Here is a 10,358-nt window from a genome sequence, read left to right as displayed (position 1 = left end):
AATTTTGAATCTTCATTGTTGGTCTAACTTGGCTTGTTTATCTAATGAGATAAATCCTAGTGGATTTTCACCATTAGACATACATAATAGTGTTGGATCTCGAAAGATAAATATTGTATATGCGACATCTAGTTGTTCATCAATCGATGGCATCTTAGACTAGTATTTTTACGATATGAAACAAGAAGATTATATATAAATAAGATTACTTTGACTTTCGCTAATCGAAGCATCGTTGGATTCTTATTTAAACAACGAAATTATCCTAATTCCTCTTAGCTTATTCATTACGAATTAGCTCAATAACATATCATTGGATGAATGGTCTATAAATCATTTCATGTCATTCTATATTTTCTCTTAAGAAATTAAATGACACATATGATTATAATCCCGAAATTCTATTCCCAATTGATATAAATCCTCAATCTTAGAAATCTCCTACTTGTATGGGCAAATCTGACTTAGAGTTTAAATTAGTAGTGGTGGTCCAAGATAGAATTACTCATTATATTTGGTTGAATTTAAGTCTTTGACTTTAATTTTAGAATCCAAACAGAAATTTTCTTATATTTCTATTTCCAGGAAGCAATACAGTTACACTTTCCAAGTGTTCAATATCCATCTTCTATTAATGGATTCAAACTGTATGGAATATGAGTTTGGTAATCTGTGACCAGGATCCACTTGCACTAGTCTAAGAACTCTTTGGTGTAACTATACCTAAGTCATCAAAACAACACAACCACATTTTTATTAATCTATGGCATTTGTATCTTGTTTATAGTGGATTTGACAAGATCAGTCTCTGCAAAGAGTTAATATGCCTATATCCACTGAAAGTAGTTCATCTCATTCGCAGATGGATGTACATTCAGGGGTGGATATGAGTTTTTCGTTGTATTCTTAAATCAATAACTCTAGATATACCTTTTAGCAAGAAATTTGAAATGTTTAAAAAAATTTCATTAATTTCTAGCAATGGTTAAAACCATTAAGGTAAGTGGTTAAAGATCTTGCGAACTGATAGGGGTGGAGAAATAATTAGTAGATATGCAGTTCAAAGATCATTAATTTGGTTTTTGAATTATATCCAAACTTACCTCCCCAGAAATTTCGATTTGCATATTGATGATTAGTTACTAGTTGTTGCCTAAATCCTTCTATGGTAATACAATTTCAGAATGATGTTAAGTAAATCATTACTAGATTCATGGATGACCTAATCAAAATCTTAAGAAAAGCTAGAACTGTTAACATGTTGGGTTTTATGCCCTAAATAAAACTCTTTATAATCTGATTAGTTATCAATATAAGAAATTTGAAGTGATTGATGTTTGCATGAATTTTACATGCTAATGGTTTAATATGTTTAACATGTTTAATATGTTTATTACATTCATACACACAAAATCAGTTAAATCCAGATCATATGTTTATTCACAATTATAGTATCGTCAACACAATGGAATGTGATTGTGATCATATGAATCAAAAGTTTTGGTCCCTGTTTCATCAGTGTTATTGGATTTACACTAATGTGATAATCAGCGATGATGTGTACTTACACTTGGAGTAAGTGTTATGTTCTTTCCAGGACATTAGTAAAGTATACTAGTTTCGAATGTATGGAGTATACATTGGACTGGACCGATATTGCAACTAAGTTAAGATATTACAAACTTACCGTTATACATATCTTTCCAAGTCAATATCAGTAGTTGATCTTAAGATTAAAAGAATCTAAATCCTGATATGCTTAGGCTCAACTCAGGAGTGCTATTCATGTTCTTTGATTTATTAGTTAAGCCTACTTTCGGGTCAGGGTGATACGTATATTTTGGGAACATGATAGTATGATTGAGTGGGAGTGCTGAACATAAATATGGAATCTATAGCTTCTACTGGTGTATAGAAGTCAAGTGATGATTCCCTTCTAGCTTAGCAAATAGAAGTAAATGGATGAGCTCTTGTTTAACTGACTAATTATTAGATCACTAAACACCATTTACAGGTAGCTAAGTGTTTTAAGGGGCAAAATACATTGAGGGGTGAGAACGGTAAAGAAATCCCATCTCGATGTAAATCATCTATATAGAGGATCTCTAAATCACAATAAGATTATAACAATGGTTAAATGAGATAGTATATTGATATCGTGGAACATACAATATGCTCTATATAAGTCTGAGAGTGCAATTCTAAGTTCTAAGAGTGGATTCAACGAAGAATTAATAAGTAGGAATTTACTTGGTAAATTTGGTGCACTTATTGGAAGCTTAGCATATAGATCCATGGTCCCCATTCTAGTTGAGAACATTCTGTTTGTAAGACTCATTAATTGATTCGTGATTGATCAATTATAATTCTAAAGTTAGACTATGTCTAATTTTATGAATTTTCACTAAGCAGGGGTGAAATTGTAAAGAAAAGAGTTTCTAGGTTTATTTATTTATTAATGGACTTTATATGTCTAATTAATAATTAAATTAAATGACAATATTATTTAATAATCTATTTTAGTTATTAAATAATTAGTTTTGGCATTTAAAAGGTTAGAATTGGAAAATTAGCGTTTTTGAGAAAATAGAGATAAAATTTGATAAAACTGCAAAATTAAGTGAGGCCCAATAACACACCATGGCCGGCCACTTAATGTGGGATTTCAAATTAATATTTTCATTATTTTAATGCCAAATAATTCCTAACCTAAACCTAGTAGTTGCCTATAAATAGAAAGTGATGGCTCAGTCTCAAACAATGCTTTCATTAGTAATCTGACAAAAATTTCACTCTTCAGAAAAACTGAGCCTTCCCCACTTTCTATACCTGGCCGAAATCTTCTTTCTCTTTTCTCCTTCATCAATTTCGTGACCCTAGTAAAAGAGTAAGTGCCCACACACAGCAAGTAGTAACTCAATCATAGATTGGAAGACTGTGAAGGATCAAAACTTGAAGAAGAAGGACATTCGGGCTCAGATCTTGATTATACTCTGCTACAGAAAGGATTCGAGGGTTAGAGATCTGAGTGGAAGGAGACATTAATTCCGCTGCATCAATGTAAGGTTTTCTTAACTTTATATGTGTTTAATTTATCGTTTTAGAAAGTTCATATTTAGGGTGTTCAAACAACATACTTGTGAGTAGATCTAAGATCCTGGTAAAATAATTTCCAACAACTGGCCTCAGAGCCATGGTAATTGATTTACTTACATGAAATTTGGACTTTAAAACGATTGTTTGTTTTTGGATGGTATCATGTTGTATTGAGTATTATTTGATGATTGATTGATGTTTGTAAATTTTCGTGAAAAATAATTGCGATTTTGTTTCTGAAATTATTTTTATTGGATAGTATGGAAAAAATTAAGCAAGTTAGCCTTTTACAGAACTCAATTTTGATTTTATTTGAATTATTTATGAATTTTTGAAGATTTGAAAAAATCGTTACATCTTGAAATTTTCCTGCGATCGCGAAACTGTCCGTACAGTTCACAATTTTTTCGTTTTTCTTCGATTTTTCATGCTTTTCCATGGAATTAACTTTCGATTTTTTGTATAGTTTTGTATATATACTATTTCTATTCCTAATTCAATTCTAATTATCATTTTGAATTAATTTAATATTTTTTAAATTTAATTCAAGATATTAGTGTAATTTGAATTTGAATAGAAATAGTATCTATCTTCTTGCTTAAAAATCTATCTTATTTTTAAATTTGATTATATCTTATCTTATTTTTAAAATTTAAGGTCAGATTTTATATATTATTTTTTTAAATTAAATTTTTTTTAGATATTTTGACCTTATTTAAATATAAAATAAGATATTTATAATCATGTAATTTTAAATAGATGTAAGATATTTTGCTAACTTTTAAATTTTGTTATTTTATTTATTTAAATTAAATTTAAAATCTGATAAGATATTTCATTTATCTTTTCTAATTTTTATTTAATTTTTATTTTTAAAATAACATTTAATTTTTAAAAGTAGTTAGCAAATTTTTGAAATGATATTTAGGTTGGTTGAAACCTAATTTTTCAAAATAGTAGGTTTAATTTTAAATATTTTTTTTTAAATAATCTCGAAATTTAAATTTTTTATTTTCGAAATAAATTTTTATTTTTTTTATTTTATTTTTCGAAAATTAAATTAAATTTTTTTTATTATTTAATTATTTATCTTTCGAAATTATTTATTTAAAATTAAATAAATCCTACTTCCAAATATCCAGCTAACCTTGTTGCAGGAGTATGTGGTTTTAGCTTGTATGTAAGTTTTCAAAACCTATTATTACTTGATTGCAAATAGCCATGGTTACTTTTTGCCAGATCTAATGATCTGATGGCTCCCTTGGTCAAGTTAATAATTTGTAACAGGTAAATTTTACAATCTTCTTTCATCTGTGTATGACCTAGCAACATAATAGGATCCATCCAAAATGTGCCTGTGTGAGCCTATGTGTTTATTTTATTATATAGATGCATATAGGTTGTTGCTAAATAAAATGTCACACCATGATAGATTTTATTTAGGTCCATTTAGTTATTGAACCTATTCAATTAATAACAGTTATTTATTTTAAGGTTAAATTCCTCTCTTTTGGGCCTTGTGTGAGAGTTGGGAGCCATAGAAGTGGGTACGACATACTGAACCCAGCACCCCCTCACATGAACTACCCCAATTGTGAAGGCCCATTTGCCTGATTTAAATAACTGTACTAGGTTAATTATATTAGTTTGACCTAATAAAATTGAATTAGCAACATAATTAACTTTTAAAATATATGAAATTTATTTTCATTTTAATATTTTAAAGTTAATTTTAAGAAAAACACTTTTAGTTTAGATATTATTTCTAGACAAACTATTTGTATTTTTCTTGTATTTAATTAAATATAGAATTTTAACTAACTAAGATTCTTTCTGGAGCTTATTTAATTAAATATTCTTATTTAAGTTATAAATTAGTTGTATCAACTGATTTTTCTTATCTAACTTAAATTTGAATATTTGATTTAAATTTTAAATCAAGTTGAGGAATCCTAGGCATTAGTTATTAAAGATTCTTATGATATTTTTTTTAAGTTAATATCTTTTCAAATATTGACTTAAAATGGAATTTTTTTAGACATTTTTTGGTTAATATCTTTTCAAATATTAACTTTAAAAAGATATCTTCAAATTAAGTGGTTACAACTTAATTTTTGATATTTAATTAAATCTAAATTTGAAATTATTTAAGTTTTAGATTTTTTCTATATAACTTAAATTAGATATTTTTTTCAAATTTTTTTGAAAAGATACTTAGTCAAATAAGATATTTTCTAGATAGTAATTTCTAGACTACTTATTATTTCTAATATTTAAATAGGAAAATTATACTTTGTGAAATTAATTATTTAAATAATTAATTTTGGTACAATTTTATTAAGTATATTTTTCCTAGTATTAAATAGAAATTAATAATTAAGCCTTCTCTACACTTAATTATTATTTCTTGAATTTAATACATTTAATTAACTTGAAGAATCTAAATATCTAAGTTGATTTTCATCATGATACTTAAATATTTATTGATTTTTCATGACACTTAATTAAATAGAAAATTATTTTTAGGTTGAAATTTAATTTTTCAACTTAAATTTAAATAATTTTCAATATATATATATATTTTTCTTAATTTTATTAATCAATTTCGAAATTTGCATTTTATTTATGCAATATTTTTCGAATTTTTTAATCTTGAAAAATAGATTGAGTTGTAAATTAATTATTTATTTTAATTAATTCTTGGACCAACTACAATCAATGATTTTTTCATTTAATTGATTAATTTAAAATAAATGAATTTAAAATATATATATTATTAGAAATTGAATTAACTAGTCAAAAGAAAATCTAGATAGGTGATATTTTTGGTTGAAGTATTTCTTTTCTATTTTATTATTTTCGAAAATTGTATTTTTATATACTTTAAATTTTCGAACCCAATAAATATATTCTCAAAGGAAATTTTTAAGTTGCTAATTATTTAATTTAATTCAACTTAAATTAATTTCCTTAATATTTATATTTAAGATTATTACTAAGATGGAAATAATTAATTTTATTTCAATCACCATATAAGTATAATTTTATAAATATTATATTAAATTCTTATTTTTGAATTTTAATTCTTAATTTAGAATTTAATGAGATTTATTTATTAGAATAATAAAGAAAATACATTTTAAATAATGAGCTTTATTATTATTAAGATATTCGATCTCCATTGTGGGTTTTACACCGCGTTTGTTTTAGTGAGTAATCCTCCCTAATGGAGGAACGTTCATTAGCAATTTCGCACCGTTTAATCTCGCATGATAAGTGGTTTGTAAGTGTTTTATATGGTATAGATCACCCTAATGGTGGCGACCATATTTGACTTGCAAATTGCGAAACAATGGTAGAAGCTCATGAGATAGAATAGCCTTGACTCTAGCCTAAACGGGACAATGCTGGATTCCAATCTTGATCGAATAAAAGGTTGCTAGAATGTTTAACATTTTAGATGAGCTGACAACTCTATTCAATGGATGGTAGCTTTGACTCTCGCCTAAACGGGACACTGATATCAGTTTGTTGAAAACCTTGTAAATTATTTAGGATTGAATTTTTTATGTATTTTCTCATATCATTCCTACTTGCTATGTGCTTATAATTTCTGAATTGATTTTGTGTTAAACCATTATTAATTTCTATTTGTTGATTTCTATTATTTTGTAGTATCCTGTTTTGTCAAAATGAATCCCATGTTATCACTGTTGACTGAAAATAAGCTGAATGGATCTAACTTTAATAAATGGAATGAGAACATTAATATTGCTCTCATAGGAGAAAGTGCCTTGTTTGTTTTAACTGAGCCGTCACTTGAAGTGCCTGGGGATAATGCATCCAAAGCTGTGAAAGAAAAGTATGAGCGTTGGCAGAAAGCAAATGACAAAGCTCTATACTTTATGCTTTCTAGCATGGTTGACACCCTCAAAACTCGGTTTTCTAAAGGCGAGAAGGTCTTTGAAGTTATGACGAAGTTAAATGAGCTATTCGGTAAGGCATCACTTCAGTCACGCTTTGACGCGACTAAGAAGTACATTAATGCACGGATGGAACCTCATCAAAACGTGTGTGACCATGTTCTCCTCATGTCTAGTTATTTCCAAGAAGCCCAGGATCATGGTGCTGAAATGGACAGTGCTACTCAAGTTAGTCTTATCTTGAATAGCCTGACTCCAGCATTTCTACCATACACATCAAATTATGTCATGAATAAGAAGGAAATTGACTTTCATGAATTAGTCAATGACCTTCAAACTTATGAAAATTTGATTGGAGGACCCAAGAAGAAAGGGAGTAAACCTCACAATCCTGGGAATGGTAATGGGACGATGAAACCTGAAGCAAATGTTACCTCTGCTTCAAAGCCCAAATCGAAGAGGAAGTGGCACAACACCAAGAAGCGAACAAAAGCCATGAAAAATAAAAAGGCTGCTCCTTCCGGTGATGCTACACTTAAAGGAAAGTGTTTCTACTGCAATGAGAAAGGTCATTGGAAATCCCAGTGTCCTAAACTTCTTGCAAAGAAACAAGGTATTTCCATTAATAAACTTTAAAAGTTTAGTGAATTATTATCCAATTGGATTTATGATTCTGGACTAACTTTGTTTATTTGTTCTCTTCTTCTTATAGGCCAAGCTACTTGAACTCAATTGAGCTGGATCAGAAAGCTGGACCAAGGGTGAAATCGTCCAGATGAAGATGAAACTCTTCAATTTTTGAATTAATTGTTTTAGTTTAAAGACAATTTGGATTTCAAATTTTAGTTAGGGATATTTATCCCTGTTTCTCTCATATTGTTGCAATATTTTTTTTTTATATTAATAAAGTTTATAATTTTCGAAATTTACTATTGCAAATTATGAGATAGAGCTTCATTTAATCAACTATTACCAAATTATATTTATATGTTTGTATGTGTAAGTGTTTTTATTATTGATGCAAATTCTATAATATTTACAACTCTTCATAGAGTTATATTATATAAACACTAGAAATTATTTCTATGTTTATCAATAATTGTTAATTCTCATACAATTATTAAGAATTTGTTTAATAAAAGGATCTTATGATCTGATAGGGGTGGAGAAAAGTTAAGAAAACTATGCAGTTCAACGATCTTTTATATCTAATGAACTCTGGATAGTATTCAACTCCACATAAACTCTATCACACTTAGAGAATCATGATCTTTACAACCTTTAGGGGTGGATCATAATCTCTATATACTTAGGGGTGGAGGTTATCCATAGTACCCTATATGTATATTCTTAGGGGTGGAGTCCATTCCACAATTCCCTATGAAACACATATCTTGTTTAAACATGGAAGTAATATAATGAGTCAGCTATTGTCAATATAAATTCTTGATCTTGATTGTATGTTCCATTTCGATTTTACTGTTGTAAGTAAAAATTTTGATACCTTTTGAAAGTTCTTTGTTAAAGTTTCACACTACCTTAATTGAGTGGGAGAATTTTAAAGTTCTATACCCATCTTCATTAGGTTGATACTTGTGATAGGTACTTAAGAACATTACTGAAAAGCAAATCTAACCATTCACATGGATAGGAATAGCTTATCAGAATTATGAGAATCAGATAAAGAACTCTAGTTCAGTCCATTCGAATGACTTGAACCAAGAATTCTTAATCCTCATAAAGTTTGATGGTATCTTAATTTTGATTACTTTATCTCTGGCATGTATTTTTCACTTCAAATACTAATCTGCTATGTTGATGACTTAGTCTTGACTTAAAGTTTCAGACTAATACAAAAGTCACAACTAGGTAACTCTCTAAACAATCAGAGGTTAAAAGTATTATTTAACCAGACATCTGCTATTGAGTGGGAGCCATTTGAGATGTAATTAAATAGGGAACATTAGAAGATATTCAAGAAAGATTTATGAAAGTGATCTATATGTCAGATATTAAGGAACTGTGTATCAGTTGTCTTTGTATCTCACCATCTAATTTTGAAATTCTTGAGATGGTGCTTACTTTGGGGGTGGAGGAATTATTGTATAATAATTCAAGCTCTACCAGAGAAGAACTATAACTTGGTCTATTCGAAAATACCGGAAAGTTATATCACTGAAGATAAGTCTACACTGTATTATCTCAATTACATATTTTAACATATGAGAGATATGTCTTCTGTTAATTCAGATGTACTTTTAAAACAGTAAAGATTTCAGTATCCCTTGATGAGTAAAGCATATAGTAAATGATGTTTCATAAGTGTATTTATGAACTAGTTTCCAGAAGTTTGGGTGGATTCAAATATACTACACTTGATCTGAAGATCAAGACATCAGATTGACCTATTTGCACAGTTTGTTTTATATTAGTGCAAGTGGGAGTTTGTTGGGTTTTATGCCCTAAATAAAACTCTTTACAATCTGATTAGTTATCAATATAAGAAATTTGAAGTGATTGATGTTTGCATGAATTTTACATGCTAATGGTTTAATATGTTTAACATGTTTAATATGTTTATTACATTCATACACACAAAATCAGTTAAATCCAGATCATATGTTTATTCACAATTACAGTATCGTCAACACAGTGGAATGTGATTGTGATCATATGAATCAAAAGTTTTGGTCCCTGTTTCATCAGTGTTATTGGATTTACACTAATGTGATAATCAGCGATGATGTGTACTTACACTTGGAGTAAGTGTTATGTTCTTTCCAGGACATTAGTAAAGTATACTAGTTTCGAATGTATGGAGTATACATTGGACTGGACCGATATTGCAACTAAGTTAAGATATTACAAACTTACCGTTATACATATCTTTCCAAGTCAATATCAGTAGTTGATCTTAAGATTAAAAGAATCTAAATCCTGATATGCTTAGGCTCAACTCAGGAGTGCTATTCATGTTCTTTGATTTATTAGTTAAGCCTACTTTCGGGTCAGGGTGATACGTATATTTTGGGAACATGATAGTATGATTGAGTGGGAGTGCTGAACATAAATATGGAATCTATAGCTTCTACTGGTGTATAGAAGTCAAGTGATGATTCCCTTCGAGCTTAGCAAATAGAAGTAAATGGATGAGCTCTTGTTTAACTGACTAATTATTAGATCACTAAACACCATTTACAGGTAGCTAAGTGTTTTAAGGGGCAAAATACATTGAGGGGTGAGAACGGTAAAGAAATCCCATCTCGATGTAAATCATCTATATAGAGGATCTTTAAATCACAATACGATTATAACAATGGTTAAATGAGATAGTATATT

The sequence above is a fragment of the Cannabis sativa genome, chromosome 3, assembly GCF_029168945.1.
Source record: "Cannabis sativa cultivar Pink pepper isolate KNU-18-1 chromosome 3, ASM2916894v1, whole genome shotgun sequence".
In the NCBI taxonomy this organism is placed as follows: Eukaryota; Viridiplantae; Streptophyta; class Magnoliopsida; order Rosales; family Cannabaceae; genus Cannabis; species Cannabis sativa.
This window is presented reverse-complemented; position numbering follows the sequence as displayed.